Source organism: Aquarana catesbeiana, linkage group LG02 (assembly GCF_042186555.1).
Source record: "Aquarana catesbeiana isolate 2022-GZ linkage group LG02, ASM4218655v1, whole genome shotgun sequence".
Lineage (NCBI taxonomy): Eukaryota > Metazoa > Chordata > Amphibia > Anura > Ranidae > Aquarana > Aquarana catesbeiana.
Genome location: NC_133325.1, coordinates 210,647,909 through 210,666,987, shown reverse-complemented (window position 1 = coordinate 210,666,987; position 19,079 = coordinate 210,647,909).

The following is a 19,079-nucleotide window of genomic DNA, read 5'->3' as shown; positions in this document are numbered from 1 at the left end:
TATTGGGTGTGTCAGTGTGCAAACAATACAAACTCTCTTATATAAAGGCCTGCAGTAAGGGGGGGTCGTTTGGCCTGAGAAGGTCAGGTTTTTTGCTGTGAATTGTGGTGGGAGAAGGAATGAAATTGGGAGTTTTGATGAAATTCTTGTGCATTTTTTCAAAAGTGGGTTTATGTGGCCATGCTGTCAATGTTGTGTGTGTATTGTTCCTGTCTGATCATGCAAACATCATTTGGAAGCATCTGCTGACCTACTCTTTTTGATCTCATTGTTTAATCGTGTACACCGAAATGCAGCTTCCAGCAGAACATGGTCACCAATGTATGTATGTGTGGATTGTGGGCTGGTGGTGGGTGTTTTGAATAAGTCTTTTGTAGTATGTGGGAATAATTTGTAAGAATGACTGTTAAGCATGTTTCTATAATCTTGCAGATAATAATGTGATGTATTGCCCGCTATACACTGAAATTAAAGCTGTGTCCACTCTAAGGTTTTGTCTAATTTTAGATTGTAAGCTCCTATGAGCAGGGCCCTTAAAATTCCATTGCTAAATGTAGCACCATATATCCTGTCCAAATTTTTTTGAAGCTAGTAAATGAATGTAATTTTTTTTTTTTTTTTTTTTTTTTCTGCTGGTAAAATAAAAGTACATTATTGAGCTTTTGTTGTGGTGTTTTTTTTTTTTTTCTTCTACTTTTCTTTCTCTTTAGTTTTTGTGGGTGGTGGTTTTAGGAAAGTGCAATATCTCATATTTTATTTCAATATCTATTTGTGCACCAAAAAACTAATCTCTTTGCCCTGGTTCACATTGATGCTACTTTGAAATTGCGCTACTTCACTTGAAGTAGCACGATTTCAAAGTAGCAAGGTCAGCGTGATTTCAGGTGGCTTCATACACAAATGTCTATTGAAGTTGCGCCTGAAATCGGCAAAAGTAGTGCAGGAACTACTTTAGCAAATTGGTGCGGCGCCACAAAAAAAATGTTGCATCAATTGGAACAGTGCCATTGCCAATAGTCATGCGATTTGATCTCTCAAATTGCATGACCAATCGCTCCAATGTAAACCTAGGCTTCTGCACAACTGCAAGTTAATGATAAAGGTGGAATCTTTATATATAACAGCTGTGGAGAATTGCAGGTAATGAATTCAGCTATTGGATAGGCAGTGTTTGAATGTGTCAGCTCTGGTTCACATTGGTGTGATTTGACATGTCAAATCTGTGGCAATTGCACTGTTCTAATTGGTGCGATTTGTATTGATATTGGTGCAGAAACCTGCACCGATGTCTCTGATGTTGCCCCCCACAGTCGGGACTGACATGCAGGAATGAAATTGTGGGAGTTCAGCTGAACGATTTCCTCCCTCTGTCAGTGTGAACCAGGGCTCAAACTGGGCCTTTTGACTTTGTAATTCACCTGCTGCTAACCCAGGGACACCATTTCTTATCAAACTCCCTTAAGTTTACCTTCAAATATATGTAGAAATACAGATTTGCATATCTGAAAATAAAAAATACTAATCATGGTTGAGATCAAATATTCGCAACTGCAATCAAAAAACGTGGTTTCACCTTCTGACCTGGAAATTAGTCATTGTATGCACCCGGAAATTCCTGTGCTGGTCAGGATCTCCATCTAGGTGGACATGGCGAGGTCTCTTTAGCAAAGAGGAGGTGCTGCTCATTGGCCGGGTAAGTGTAGGATATGTACTTGTACTTAATCAATGCGGGGGTGGATGTCATAGTTAGATTTGGTGTAGGTGGGGTTCATTGATTTGTTTGGCATCACCACACATTTGCTTCCATCCCATGTACACACATCACTTGATGCATTTGTTCTGCTGATGTAAATCAGTAAGGACTATGCAAGTATAAATGAGAGTTCCTTTTATTAAAATATATATGACTTGTTTCACAGCTGGGCGAATTTTCCAGCAAATTTGGACCTCTGCTTTGCATAACAAGTTGTACCCCATGATTCTCAATGATAACCATTCATATCTGTGCTACTTTAAGTCGCACCAACTTCAAAGTAGTCCCTCTACTACTTTGGTGTGACTTGAGGTATATCGGGTACAATATTACACCGGCATTCCCAGAAATTGGGGCCAAGTTGCAGCGGCAAAGTGGCAGCAAAATAGTGTGACTTTCAGGTCGCAGCAGTGTGAATGAAATTCAAGGATAACACCTTTGAATTTGGCCCTATTGTCACTTGTGCATCCTGAAAGTGTAGCAAATTCGTCCCTGCACTACCTTGGTTTGACTTTGATGCAATTTGAGGTCCATACACCACAAGATTACAGACATTGCTTCAAGTCATGACAAAGCTGTGCAATTTTAAGGTCGCACAAGTGCAAATGGGGCCTTATTCAAAAGTGTTATCAATTAATCGCATTAGGTTACTTTCACACTTGGGTGACTTTTCACGGAGCTTTGGACCTCAGAGTCACATGAAAAGTTGTCCCCCTTGATTTCCATGCATATTTATTAGAGCTGCACAATTAATCGTCATCGTGATTTTTTCCCCTTTACGATCTTGAAAAAAGCGTTTCACGATTCTTGCTATGCAAAGAACTCTTTCTGCTCTTCTGAAGCCACAGCCGAAAAACCAGGAAGTCTGCCAAGAATTAGAACATTCTTTATGGGTGAACTTAACTAGAAACCTTGTAACAATTTGTCAATGAAATAGACTTCTGTGTAAGTGAGGAAAGTTTAACCACTTAAACACTAAAAATTTTCTGACATTTGTTGGTTTCAGGTTAAAATCTTTTTTTTTTGCTAGAAAATTACTTAAACCCCCCCAACATTGTATATATTTTTTTAGTAGAGACCCTAGAGAATAAAATGGTGGTTGTTACAATATTTTATGTCACACTGTATTTGCGCCTTTCAAATGCAATTTTTTTTGGAAAAAAATACTTTAATGAATTAAAAAAAAAAAAAAAGAAAAGTTAGCCCAATTTTTTGTGGGATAATGTGAACGATTTTACGTCACGAGAATCGTGATCTTTTTATTCTAAGCAAAAAAATTGTGATTCTCATTTTGTCCAGAACCATGCAGCTCTAATATCTATGCAACTTCACCAATGTTCACATAGGTCTGAATTGACATGTCAAATTGTAGGCCAAATCGGCGCCTATTGATGGCAATGGAACTGTCCGAATTGGCGCGACTCCACAACGATTCCCAAAAGTAGTTCCTGCACTACTTTGGGCGACTTCAGGGGGCGATTTCTTACCTCCCAACTTTTTGAGATGGGTATAAGGGACACCTATTAGCAAAAGTAGGTAGGCATAGGACACCTTCTTAAAGGAGAACAGTTGGGACCTATGTGATTTCACTAGACATCTGTGCAGGAAAGTGCACTGATGCCTCTGAAATCGCTGACAAAGTCGGGCTGAGTCACACTTGTGCAACTTTGGACATCAGAGTCGCATGACAAGTCATACCCCATGATTTTCAATGTGTACCATTCATATCTGTGCAACTTCAAGTAACACTGACTTCAACGTAGTCCCTGTACTACTTTGGTCTGACTTTGATGCGAGTTGAGGTCCACAGACCTCAACTTTACACAGGCATTTCCTGGAATTGCGGCAAAATTGCTGATGCAAAATCGTGGGAAAGTTGCGTGTCTTTCCCTGCGACTCCTGCGTCCATAGACCTCAAGATTACACAGGCATTGCCTAAAGTCGAATTAAAATCTCGCAACTTTCAGGTCGCGCAAGTGTGAAAGGTGCCTAAGTCACTGTGCTGAGTACTATTTTATACCTAGAATATAAAGTAGTCCCACCATCAAACACTAGTAAACGTATGTTCTCAATATAATTGTGCTCAAATGGCTGAAAAAAAAAAGGCAAATGACTATTAGCCAATTAGCCAAAGCAGCATATGCTGAAAATAGGTGAATGCCAATTAGCCAATGCACTTTAAATTTGGCTGATTCTATTATATTAACTCTTCAAATGCATGCAATGATATGTAAGTATTCAATACTATTACGGTGTGAAATTCCAAACACCACACACTAACTAATGGGCAGATTACATTTTTTTGTTTGTTTATTTTAATTCGCTTGTGCACTGTAAAAATAAACAAAATAAACAAAATGGTGGCTGAACTTGTACCGTGAGTGCTGTGGAGACATCTGAGCAGACCACTAAGCCACTGTACAAGACCTGCATAATAGTGTAGTATGATTAAAGAATGAATATAAATAATTACCGCTTTATAGTCACCTAAATAAAAAAAATAAAAAACAACATACAACAAATAGGTAACCTAAATGTTTAATACATGTAACTTTACAGAATAGCAGACATTACTATGTAATAATCATTCATAACTGCATTAGTTAGCAAAAGAAGGAAAAAACTAGGAATACTTATTGCAACATACATCAATAGATGCACACGAGGTAGAGCACATCTCACATAAAAATGTTTCTTTCACATACATGGATCATGGTTACAGTGCAGTACTATATAACAACTTGGTAGGAATTGGCATTTGCATATACGCGGAAGCGCTAATTAGCGCCAGCTTAGAATTTACCAACATGTGTTTCTCACTAATAGCGCTAATTTTTCATTTGCACATTCGCCTGTTGAAATTTTATTTGGCTAAAATGGGAGCTATTATTTGCCATAGTGCCCAGTACTTCCTGGCGCTATAGTAAATGACCCCCATAGACTTTAACGGTGTTCGCATGCTCGAACAAACTTTTTTCCTGTTCACATGTTCTGGTGCGAACCAAACAGGGGGGTGTTCGGCTCATCCCTACCTAGCAGTAAAAAGGGTTGCTGGTTCGTATTCCCAACCACACCACAAGACTACCTGCCTGGAGTTTGCATGTTCTCCCTGTGCCTGCGTGGGTTTCCTCTGGGTACTCCGGTTTCCTCCCACACTCCAAAGACACGCTGGTAGGTTAATTGGCTTCTGTCTAAATTGGCCCTACTATATGAATGTGAGTTAGGGACCTTAGATTGTAAGCTCCTTGAGGGTAGGGGCCCATGTGAGTGTATAATGTATATGTAAAGCACTGCGTAAATTGACGGCACTATAGAAGCACCTTAAATAAAAATAAATAAGTCTTCACTAATATTATAGTGTGAATCTCCAAAACACCATACACTAGCTAACAAGCAGTTTACATTTAATAAACTTTATTGTATGGTATATAAACCATCAAACACTAGTAAAAGTATTTTGTATATATAATTGTACTCAGCCCAATAGGCTAGCAGTTAGCACCTCTACCTTCAAAAATTCAGGTATTGAAAGACTCATGGGTTCAAATCCCACAGAAGGATCCTAAAAGATTACTATTGGTGGAGAAAAGGAGAATTACTGTTAGCCAATTAACCAAAGCAGCATACAGTGAATGCCAAGTAGTCAATACACTTTAATGTGGTTGATTTTATTGTATTAACTCTTCAAATGCTTGCAATGGTATGTAAGTATTCACTAATATTATGGTGTGAATCTCCAAACACCACACACTAGCTAACAAGCAGTTTACATTTGATAAACTTTATTGTATAGTATATAACACATCAAACACTTTGTATATATAATTGTGCTCAGCCCAATAGGCTAGCAGTTAGCACCTCTACCTTCAAACATTCAGGTATTGAAAGACTCATGGGTTCAAATCCCACAGAAAAATCCTAAAAGATTGCATTGGTGGGAAAAGGAGAATGCCAATTAGCCAAATCAACACAAATATACATGTATATATATATATATATATATATATATATATATATATATATATACTGAAAATAGGTGATTGCCAAATAGCCAATGCACTTTAATGTGAATGATTTTATTGTATTAACTCTTTAAATGCATGCAATGGTATGTAAGTATTCAATCATATTATGATGTGACATTCCAAACACCACACACTAGCTAAAGGGCAGTTTACATTTCTTCGTTTGTTTATTTTAATTCACTTGTGCACTGAAAAAATAAACACAGCTGGTGGATGGTAGGTTGGCTGTTGTTTGAACTCATACCATGAATGGTGTGGAGATATTCAAACAGACCACTAAGCCATTGTGCTAAGTACAAGACCTGCATAATAGTGTAGTATTATTAAAGAATGAACATAAATAATTACTGCTTTATATTCAACTAAATTAATAAATAATAAATCAAAAACATAAAAAAACAACATACAACAAATAGGTAACCTAAATGATTAATACATGTAACTTTACAGAATAGCAGACATTACTATGTAATAATCATTCAGAACTGCATTCGTTAGCAAAAGAAGGAAAAAAAACTAGGAATACTAATTGCAATATAAATCAATAGATGCATGGGAACTAGAGCACATCTCTGATAAAAAAATGTTTCTTTCACATACATGGATCATGGCTACCGTACAGTGCTATATAACAACTTGATAAGAATTGGCATTTGGGGGGGCGTGGCTTGGCGCGCAGCGAGGATGGCAGCTTAACTCCAGAGCTCCGCCAGACATTAGGCCCAAGCACCTCTTTTCTGCACTCAGCACAGAGGATGAGCAGACAAACCAAACACCCTCATTACACCCGATCACGGAGATCCATGGCCTCAAGCGCTGGGAGGGATATTTCTGATATCTTCAGGAACCAGGCCGCGGCTCTGAAAGACACGGAGGGGGGCAAGATGGCGCCGGTGCACGCGGACGATGAATTCAGTGAGGACTCTCAGTCGGCAGCAGAGGAGTACGGTAGGAGAAGCTCACGAGCGGGGCACCCCCTCACATATGAGGACATGTCAGGCTTCGCAGCCGACATAAAGGCCTCATTTTCTGCTGCAATCACAGACCTCAAAACCAGCCTATTAGTACTACAAGAAAAGATGGCCGCTGAAGAAACAGCAGGGAAGCAGAGGGACACTAGAATCCATAGACTGGATAAAGTTACTTCCTCCCATGCACGCCATTTCATAGAAATGAATAGGCATTTAGAGGATCTCGACAACAGAGGTCGACGCAATAATATAAGAGTCCGCGGAATCCCTGAGTCGGTCTTAACTGATCAAATCCCCTCAGTCTTGCAGAGAGTTTTCAACAGCCTATTAGAAAAGCCTGAGGACACAGAAATCGAGTTCGTGCGGGCGCATAGAGCCCTGAGAGCAAGGGGTCCAGACACTTTACCCCCACGAGACATAATCTGCTGCTTGCAAAGCTTTGCACTCAAGGAGGAGATAATGTTTAAAGCCCGCAGGAATGACCAAATCATTTTTAATGGAGAATGCATTAAACTATTTCAAGATCTATCTCAGATCACCTTGAGAAACCGCAGGGCCTTGTGACCTCTACTGGATAAACTGAGGGAGAAAGAGATCAGATACACTTGGCGCTTTCCCTTCGCCCTATTGGTCACTTCTGATGGTAGACAACATACGCTTCGCACGCCAGAAGACCTCCCGGATTTTTGTGATGCACTCCAACTTGGAGTAATTGAGCTACCGGACTGGTACCAAGAGTTTATTATCACACCCCAAGTTCGGAGCCCTCTACGCTCTCCTCTTAATACACCCGAAAAACAGCATACAAAGAAACAGAAGCACTTTCGTTCTGACCCACAGTCAAGTGGCACACCGCGCAGCCGCGCACATCCTGATGGAAGCATGATGGAAGAACGAGCATAACAGCATCAGCCTTTCCGACACATAGCTATAACTGTGAAAATCATATCCACCACTGTTCCATGGACAGCCCCTAAAACAAGCGGCTTGGTTTATTTTTGAGAATTTTTACTTCTTTTTTTCTCTCTTTTTCATGTTTTATTTATGCCTCGAACCCGGACGTTAACGGATCCGACTTGAGCTGAGTTACCCACACATCCCATGGTCATGTATGGTCCTCGGTTAAGTATAACCATCTCAACATGCATAACTTATCTGAATGCACAGATAGGGGTTTTTTTTTTTTTTTTTTTTTTCTTGGAGCGGACTTCCTGCTACAGTCATAATTACAGGAAAAAGCTGTATAATTAACCCTTAATCTGCAAGTCATAACCGCTTCACAGGGTGGCTAGAGGAATGAGCCTACTGATAGCTGACTGTTATTACAGAGTTCTCTTTTTTTTTTTCCTTTTTTTCTTATTATTGTTGTTTAACTTGTTTTATAGTGCAGAATAGACCTTTTAGCACTTTAAATGAGACTATTAGGCCGTAGTCTGGCCAGGCTTGGTTCACCTACTGTTGAACAACACCTACCTTCCACAGACTATTCGGATATCCGCGATACAGGTGGATAGGTGTTTGCTCTCAGGGGTCCCCCTCGCTGGGTTCCTTCCCCAAACCCACAATAGTGTGCATGGTGGGTATCGATTGTGCCCATTGATCCACACTAAACTTGATCCTCCAGGGCATACTGCTTTGCCCGAGGAGGAAGTACCTAGATCTTCTCCACTCTTACTTCTCTAAACTAATTTCTTACTCCCTCTCTTACCCCTCTCTGGGATAACCATTCTACATATATATACCGAGACAGAACGTTAAATACCTAAGACAGCGGATATTTCTCTGTTGTCCGCATATTCCTCATTATACGGTATATAATTCCACTTTGCATTATTTTCTTTTTTTTTTTATTTTTGGTGTCGTTATTGTACACAATCTCAGTAAGTCTAATTTTAATTAATTTAATTTAAGTTAACCTAATCCAGTTTTTTTTTTCTTTGTTTTTTGTCTAATTATACTCCCCACTGAGCAGGGTGCAGGGGATTTTTGGGCCGTCTCTCTCTGGTTCCCCACCATGGCTTACTCAGGTTTAGGACGCAACCCTACAATCATCTCACAAAACGTAAGGGGCTTGAACATCCCTGAAAAGAGATCCTCTCTCCTTAGAGAACTGAAGAAAGGTAGGCCCAGTTTTGTTTTCCTCCAGGAAACACACTTCCAAACAAATCATATACCAAATCTAACGGATAGATATTTCACAGAGGCACATCATGCCACACACAATACTTCTAAATCCAAAGGGGTTTAAATTCTAATCAGCAAAGACGCAAAATTTGACATAACAGATAAACTAGTAGATCCAGAAGGAAGATTCATCTTCCTGAAGGGATCATGTCACGGAAACATCATAACTCTAGCCAACGTATACTTTCCGAACTCAGGGCAAATCACATTTTGTCAGAAAATGGTTGCAGCACTGACAAGTTTCCTTGCGGGGAAAGTGATCCTAGGAGGGGACTTTAATGTTCCTCTTAACCCTTCTGAAGACACTTCCACTGGGAAAACATATCTCACATATAAAATTCTCAAAAAAATTAAAAGCTTAATAAATTCCTTATCACTGATCGACTCATGGCGGTTTTTACACCCAGAGGATCGAGATTACACCTTTTACTCGATACCACATAACCGACATGCGAGAATAGACTTCTTGTTCATCTCACAAAGGGACCTTGACACTTTAAGTGCGGCGCATATAGGCATACAATCCATCTCGGACCATGCCCCAATAGCCATCACGCTGAACATATTGGAACCCATCGTGAAATCCAGCACGTGGAGATTAAATTCGTCACTTTTAACGGATCCATCCTTACTACCAAAATTGACGTCATCATTAAGAGAATACTTTACACTTAACGCTACCTCAACAGCAGACCCCTTAATAGTCTGGCAGGCACACAAATGTTATATCAGAGGGGAACTAATCCGAATGGGCGCACGAAGAAAAAAAGAAACTGAGTTGGAAATAAATAAACTGACGAACAAAATACGTGACTTAGAAACTCAACATAAACAATCACTTACTACCCAATCAGCGACATTATTATTAGAAACAAGAAAGTCACTCAAAGACATACTAGAAACTAAATCCAAGAGATTTCTCTTCTTCAAAAAAAAGATTTACTACGAACAGGGGGACAAAACGGGAAAAATCCTAGCACGAGCACTGAGAGGCCAAATTTCCCAACACTCAATCTTAGGCATCCAAAATAAAAAAGGTAAAATAGAAAGAGCAACGAATAAAATCGCACAACAATTTCATGAATTCTACTCAGAGTTATACAACCTCCCACCCCAACATAAACCCAACAACATGGTGAGAGATAGGGACATGGCCATAAAAAATTACCTGAGAGAATCCAATCTGCCAATCCTAGCTATAGAAGACATCGCACAATTAGAGAAACAAATAGAACCTCCAGAAATCCAGAAAGCTATCAAAGAGTTGAAAACAGGAAAGAGTCCAGGCCCAGATGGCTTTAGTGCCATTTATTAGAAAACGTTTTTAGACATCTTGACTTCCCCTTTAACAAACGCATTGAACTCATTATCTACCCAGAGATCCGTCCCACATGATTTTTTGACAGCACACATAACAGTACTAGCTAAAGAAGGCAAAGATCCAATACACTGCGCTAGCTATCGCCCGATCTCCCTACTAAACCTTGACGTCAAGTTATTAGCCAAAATTATCGCCAATAGAATGAAGCCTCTATTGCATGATATAATAGGACCAGACCAAGTGGGCTTTGTCCCTAACAGGGAAGCTAAAGACAATGTGACGAAATCATTGGATCTGATTTATGCAGCCCGTCAGCGAAAGATCGAGGGCTTTCTCTTGTCCACCGACGCCGAGAAGGCCTTCGATCGAGTAGCTTGGGATTATATGATGGGGACTTGTGAACACATAGGACTAGGTCCACATATGCTGACATGGATCTCGGCTTTGTACCAAAACCCCTCAGCTAAAATTAAAATTAATGGCACATTATCAGAGAGTTTTAACATAAAAAATGGGACTAGACAGGGATGTCCACTGTCTCCTCTGCTCTTTATCATATCATTGGAACCGTTCATTAGACATATCTTAATGAATAACTCCATTAGAGGCTTCAGTCTAAATACCAGAGAATACAAAGTTTCTGCCTACGCAGATGATCTTTTATTCTTTTTGACAGACCCGCACATTTCCATCCCTTCATTGCTGAAAGAGTTTTCCACATATGGCTACGTTTCCAACCTTAAAATCAATTTCTCAAAATCTGAAGCCATGAACATTACTCTGCCAACAGATGTACTAAATAGGGCTCAGAGCAACAGCCCCTTTAAATGGGAGAACAATGCAATCAAATATCTGGGCACCTGGTTAACACCTAAACTCTCCTCAGTATATGAACGGAATTTCCCACCTATCCTTAAAACTATCGAAAAAGACTTACAAAATTGGCACACATCCTACTTTTCATGGTTCGGCAGGGCAGCCATTTGCAAGATGACTGTCCTTCCAAAAATTTTTTTTCCTACTACGCACCTTACCTGTCAAAATTCCCCATAGTTTCTTCAAAAAATTACACGCTATACAAATGAGATTCATTTGGGCCCATAAACCGCCCCGCATTAAAGCCTCACTCCTTACCAGACCCAAAAGGCTGGGAGGCCTGGGGATACCTGACTTTAAGAGATATTACCATGCCTCTCATCTCGCCCGTATCATTGACTGGCATTGCCACTCAAAAAATAAGGACTGGGTCACCATAGAAAACGATATGTGCTCCTCCCCACTTCAATTCCTACCATGGGTATCAAAAATAGCATACCCCCTCACGGTAAAGATTCATCCACTTATTGGTACCTCCCTGGACATTTTCCACATACTAGCAAAACAGTCTAAATTTTCTTCCCCGCTAAGCCCGCTCACACCACTAAAAGATAACTCAGACTTTCCACCGGGCGTGGGCAACCACCTTCTGACATCAACAGATACCAAAATGCCTATACTGGCAAGGCAATGCTTCACAAAAAAGAAAATAAAGGATCTCTCCCAATTTAGGAGCGATAACAAAACACCTCACATCCCCATGTGGACATACTTCCAGATACGCAGCTTTGTCAATTCCGCTATACACAGGAACAATTTCACAAGAGATCTCACCGAGTTTGAACAATTATGTCTGAAAGGGGAGATAGTGGAAAAATCTACCTCCCTTTCTTATGCTTTACTACAGGATTTGCAACCTGATGACATGGACAGGTTCAGAGAGAGATGGTCTAGGGAACTGAATACACAATTCACTGATAAACAGTGGGAGGCTGCTTGTATACTGCCCCTTAAAGGCTCGATAAGTACACGGATGCAGGAGACGGCTTATAAGATCTTAACTCACTGGTATGCCACCCCTGATAAACTACATAAGTGGTTCCCTCAAACTACAGAAATATGCTGGAGATGCAATAAGGACAGGGGTACGTTGTTACACGTGTGGTGGGAATGCGACCTGATCCAAGTTTTTTGGGCCGAGGTGAGGAAGGTTATCCTACAGATCACGGAGACCAAACTGAAGCTAGATGCAGCATGTTGCCTGCTCCATATAACCAATCTTTCATTTAAAAAATATAAAACTTCTCTATCCAAGCACTTGATTAATGCAGCCAATTCACTTATTCCACTTTATTGGAAATCCACCCACACTCCTACACTCAAAGATTGGCTAAATAGAGTTGCCTATATCTGCGAGATGGAAGACACAGCAGCACAATCCTCCGAAATAACGGAGAAATATCATAAAACTTGGTCTCCGTGGTTTGTCTTTAAATACTCCCAGGTCTTTGAACAACTAATGAGATGAGTAGAAGGTTTTAACACATTCTGTTTGATTTGATGTATAACAAACCCATGGACCTTCACTTAAAGTTTCAAAACTTGATATGGTTCTGCATATGGCCGAACGGTACTAATTACCATGGATTGTTTTTGTTGTTTTTTTTTTTTGGGTCCTCTCTCACAATCGATCCCTAGGTACCCTCCTTCAGTAGTTTAATAAACCCCTTTCCCCTTTTTTTTTTTTTTTTTTTTTTTAATTTTTATTTATCCACATTTCCCATTTCTCTCTAGTATTTTCTGTAATTTCTCTCCTTTCACTTATCATATCCTCACCTTTAATAAGACCTAGAGTACATTTTTGTAAAAATGGTAAACCATACAGCAATTATCGAGCTCTCTATAGAGACAGGACTTGAGGCATGACTTTAGGCTCGCTTTACGTCCTGCCTGTGACATCACTAGAAGTCATAATTGAGAAACTGATCTCTCTATATGTTTGCAAACCATTGTTATTGTTACTCAAGACAACATAACTGTACTTATCTGGATTACCCGCTGTATTGTACTTTATAATACATTGTCAACTTTTGTTATACAGAAATGTATGTATACCAGTTTAATACTTTAATAAACTTTTATGTGAAAATGGAAAAAAAAAAAAAAAAAAAAAAAAAGAATTGGCATTTGTATATACGTGGAAGTGCTAATTAGCGGCAATTTAGAATTTACAAACGGTTGTTCCCCGCTTATATCGCAAATTTTCATGTGCAAATTCGCCGGTTTTGTTTCCATTTGGCTAAAATGGGTGCTATTATTTGCCATTGTGCCCAGTACTTCCTGGAGTTATAGTAAATGACCCCCATTATTTGCCAAAGGTCTACAAAAATTTGATCAAGCCACCAGGAGGACTGATAGTTAGTGGCATAGATTCTGTGACTTCAGAACTGTGACTGTATCAGTAGTTATGCTGATTTCTTTTTACAGCTGATGGTAATGGAAACACCTGCTTACCTCAAATATACCATGCAGTGCATTAATGAGTTATCCAAGGTTAAACTTGAAGAAGACATATTGCTGGTAACAGCAGATGTCTCCTCTCTCTTATCCCACATTGTAGGGAATATGTGGCGGTCCATTTTTTTTTTTTCATTTAAAAGAGAACATTCCCAGATTACAAAAAGATTTTATCCTTGAGCCTTTGAAGTTCAGAATGGAACACAATTATTTTTATTATAATGGAAATTAATATTTACAACATACAGGTGTAGCAAAGAACAACAGATTTGTCCTCAGTCTCGCCAATTTATTTATGGCGCACTGGGAGGAGGAAACTATTTATGCTAGGAAAGACCTCAAAGTGTTTGTTTGGAAGCGTTACACTGCCAGCACCCTTTTGTTGTGGAGGGGTGATGAAACCTCCTTACACAAATTCATGAAAAAATGTAAATCTAACACCTAGGATATCAACTGTACCTATAATTCGGATAAAAACGTAACTTAGATTTGGTTATTTACAGAGGGGGTGACCAACTTCTAACCAAGACACACTTTAAAGTGACAGATAAGAACAATTTAATTCCCCTTTTCCAAATTTGAGGATTTCACTCATTAGGCAGGGATTTTGAAGGAGATATTTATTCAGAAGGGATATGCAATAGCAGGCGTAGAGCAGGATTTACAAGAGGTATGTGACCTAGATAGGAAGGATCTTTTGATGTCCAGTAAGAGAAAAAAGGAGAATGCCTCATAGCATCAATTAGCATTTTTAACTACTTGATGGGTAAAGAAAATCCCTGCCAAGCATTGGAACATTTTAAAAGAAGACAATGTTTTGAGCCCCACTGTATCAGATAATCCAAGAGTAATTTTTAAAAGAACACGCACGTTGAAAGATTTTGTTTCTTCCTATCCAGTAGAAAAACCTTGTAAACCCATAATATTTGGGAATTTAAAGGGCTTTTACCCTTGTAGAAAATGTACTATCTGCACTAATTTAAATCTGATTAGAACCTCTTCTTTTTCTTCAAGTGTAACATCAAAGGAATATAGATTTTATTACCTGCCAAACTAGAGGGGCAGTATACCTTCCTTGCTGTAAATGTGATTGTCAGTATGTAGGAAGTAACACAGCTTCTATAGTTATTAGAATTGGAGAGCATTTGACCAATATCAAAAAAGGTTTTGATGGACATTTAAACACTTCTCCCAATGCCATCAAAGAGATCCTTCCACATTAGAAGTAATAGGGATAGAAAAATACACTCCCCATTGGCGAGGGAGTAAATTGAAAAGGCAGATTTCTAGGCGTGAGACCCAATGGATCTTTGATTTAAAATGTTATCGGCCCTGAGGTCTTAATGTGGAGTGGGAATTCAACTCCTTTATCACTAATTGCTGAGGGGGTTGATGTCTGTTAATGTGCTCCATTTTTCTATAATTTGAGTCCCACGTTCAGACTAGGATAGGTGAATCCATGTCATTTAGTGGTGATTAGTTTTCATTATCAGAATTTATGTGGTCCCAGTAGGGTAGACATTATTTAACTTTTTTTTTAATAAGCCAAGATTTATAGTGAGGTGTATTCTAATTAGGGATGAGCTTCGAGTTCAAGTTGAACTCATGTTCGACTCGAACATCGGGTGTTCGCAAGTTCGCCGAACAGTGAACAATTTGGGGTGTTCGTGGCAAATTCAAATGTGGCGGAACACCCTTTAAAAGTCTATGGGATAAATCAAAAGTGCTAATTTTAAAGGCTTATATTCATGGTACTGTCATAAAAAGTGTTTGGGGACCTGGGTCCTGCCCCAGGGGACATGGATCAATGCAAAAAAAGTTTTAAAAACGGCCGGTTTTTCAGGAGCAGTGATTTTAATAATGCTTAAAGTGAAACAATAAAAGTGTAATATCCCTTTAAATTTCATACCTGGGGGATGTCTATAGTATGCCTGTAAAGGGGCGCATGTTTCCCGTGTTTAGAACAGTCTGACAGCAAAATGACATTTCAAAGGAAAAAAGTCATTTAAACTACTCGCGACTATTAATGAATTGCCGGTCTGACAATACATTGATAAAAACGGCATGGGAATTCCCCACAGGGGAACCCCGAACCAAAATTTAAAAAAAAAAATGACGTGGGGGTCCCCCTAAATTCCATACCAGGCCCTTCAGGTTAGGTATGGATTTTAAGGGGAACCCCACGCCAAAATTAAAAAAAAACGGCGTGGGGTCCCCCCAGGAATCCATACTCGAACCTTATCTGAGCACACAACCTGGCAGGCCGCAGGAAAAGAGGGGGGGACGAGAGAGCGCTCCCCCCTCCTGAACCATACCAGGCCACATGCCCTCAACATTGGGAGGGTGCTTTGAGTTAGCCCCCAAAAAAACACCTTGTCCCCATGTTGATGAGGACAAGGGCCTCATCCCCACAACCCTGACCGGTGGTTGTGGGGGTCTGGGGGTTGGGCTAGGGGGTTCAATTAAAAGGGCAAATAACAGGGGGGAAAGTGGGCACCCTTGACGTGTACCCCTCTCTATTTATAGTGCTGCAATCCATTTCATAAAATGTGGGCCAAAACCCCATTTCTGTAAAGTGTAATGTAAATAGGGCAGGATACAGAATTAAAGGCCTTTTTGATATCAAGAGAGAGAAAGCAAAAAGGGATATGGCGAGTTTTAGCGATATGTGCTAGAAGAACTGCCCGACGTACATTGTCGCCAGCTTGGAGCCCACTTGGTCCCTGTGGATTAGACTGCCTATGATTCTGTTAAGGTGCTTTGCTAAAATTTTTGCTAGGATTTTAATATCTAAGTTTAGAAGGGATATAGGACGATAGTTTGTACAAGAAGTGTCATCAGTGAGGGGTTTAAGGATCATACAAACAATGTCCGTTAGTGATTCTTGTCTAAAGGAGTGTCCATCCAGTATTACATTAAGAGCTTTGGCTAAAATGGGGAAGAGGGTTTCTGTAAAAGTTCGGTAGTATAAGGCCGAATGTCCATCAGGGCCTGGTCTTTTATCTTTAGTTCTTTGATGGAATTAGCTACGTCTGCTGCTGTGATGGATTCTTCGAGTAGATTTTTTGGGCATGGGATAGCACTGACAGGTTTATACAAGAAAAGAAGGTGTCTGCCTTTCTTTTTTTTTCAAATAAATTAAAACTTTAAAAAACTCAAATAGCTTCATGCTTAATACATTGGAGTGTCTACTTTTCAAAAATTGGTCTTTTGGGGGGCATTTTTACTGTCCTGGAATTTTAGAGCAGTCAGAACATCAGGGTTAATATATTTAAAATATACAGTGCCTTGAAAAAGTATTCATACCCCTTGAAATTTTCCACATGTTGCCATGTTACAACCAAAAACTTAAATGTATTTTATGGGGATTTATGTGATAAATCAACACAAATTGGCACACAATTGTGAAGTGGAAGGAAAATGAAAAATGGTTTTATTTATTTTTTTTACAAATAAATATGTGAAAAATGTGGCGTGCATTTGTATTCAGCCCCCCTGAGTCAGCGCTTTGTAGAACCATCTTTTGCTGCAATTACAGCTGCAAGTCTTTTTGGGTATGTCTCTACCAGCTTTGCACATCTAGAGAGTAACATTTTTGCCCATTCTTCTTTCCAAAATAGCCCAAGCTCTGTCAGATTGGATGGAGAGCATCTGAGAACAGCAGTTTTCAAGTCTAGCCTCAAATTCATAATTAGATTTAGGTCTGGATTGTGACTGGGCCATTCTAACACATGAATATGCTTTGATCTAAACCATTCCATTGTAGCTCTGGCTGTATGTTTGGGGTCGTTGACCAGCTGGAAGATGAACCTCCGCCCCAGTCTTAAGTCTTTTGGAGACTCTAACAGGTTTTCTTCTAAGATTGCTCTGTATTTGGCTCCATCCATCTTCCCATCAACTCTGACCAGCTTTTCTGTCCCTGCTGAAGAACAGCATCTCCACAACATGATGCTGCCACCACCATGTTTCACGGTGGGGATGGTGTGTTCAGGGTGATGTGCAGTGTTAGTTTTAGCGTTTTGCTTTTGAGCCAAAAAGTTCAATTTTGGACCCATATGACTAGAGCACCTTCTTCCACATATTTGCTGTGTCCCTCACATGGCTTCTCTTAAATTGCAAACTGGACTTCTTGTGGCTTTCATTCAGCAATTTCTTTCTTCTTTCCACTCTTCCATAAAGGCCACATTTGTGGAGTGCACAACTAATAGCTGTCCTTGTGGACAGATTCTCCCACCTGAGCTGTGGCTCTCTGCAGCTCCTCCAGAGTTACCATGGATCTCTTGGCCTTTTCTCTAAATAATGCTCTCCTTGCCCGGCCTATCAGTTTAGGTGGATGGCCATGTCTTGGTAGGTTTGCAGTTGTGCCATGCACTTTCCATTTTCGGATGATGGATTGAACAGTGCTCCATGAGATGTTCAAAGCTTGGGATACTTTTTTTATAACCTAACCCTGCTTTAAACTTCTCCACAACTTTATCCCTGACCTGCCTGGTGTGTTCCTTGGCCTTCATGATGCTTTTTGTTCACTAAGATTCTCTAAGAAACCTCTGAGAACAGCTGCATTTATACAGAAATTAAATTATACATAGGTGGACTCTATTTACTAATTAGGTGATTTCTGAAGGCAATTGGTTTCACTAGATTTTAGTTAGGGGTATCAGAGTAAAGGGGGCTGAATAGAAATGCACGCCACACTTTTCACATATTTATTTGTAAAACATTTGGAAAACCATTTATCATTTTCCTTCCACTTCACAATTATGTGCCACTTTGTGTTGGTCTATCACATAAAATCCCAATAAAATACATTTACGTTTTTGGTTGTAACATGACAAAATGTAGAAAATGTCAAGGGGTATGAATACTTTTTCAAGGCACTGTATACTGAATACCAGAATTTGTGGAGTCTACAACTTTCACACAAACTAAATATTGCACGTTCACTTGTTTGTTTGTTTTTCTTTACCAAAGAACTGTAGATGAATACATTATGTCTTTAATTTATAAAGAAAGATTATTTATTTGCAAAGTTTTATAGCAGTGAAATAAAAAAAACAGTGGTGATTAAATACCACCAAAAGAAATCTCTATTCATTGCAAAAAAAAATGAAAATCAATTTGAGTACTATGTTGCTTATTGCAGTAATTGTTAGTCAAAGTATCACAGTGCTGAAAACTGAAAAATTACCTGGAAAAAAAGGGGTTTGCCAGTCTTCAAGTGGTTAAGGTAAACATATTATATCCACAAATAGTTTAGTTTTATGACTTTGAACAATTGTAAACCAATGTGTAATCTGTCATGTAGTGTATGTTGTCCAGTCTGAGAACTAATATTTTAAACTAGGTTGATCAAAGGGCTTTGCAGGTTTTGATAAAATGCTCCTGGGAAAGTTTGCTCTTTCAGTGACAAGTGTATAAACATTAGATTTTTGTAAAATGTAACAAATATAAACTCTGAAGCAGAGACTAGCCACGCTGTGCAATAGATCTCC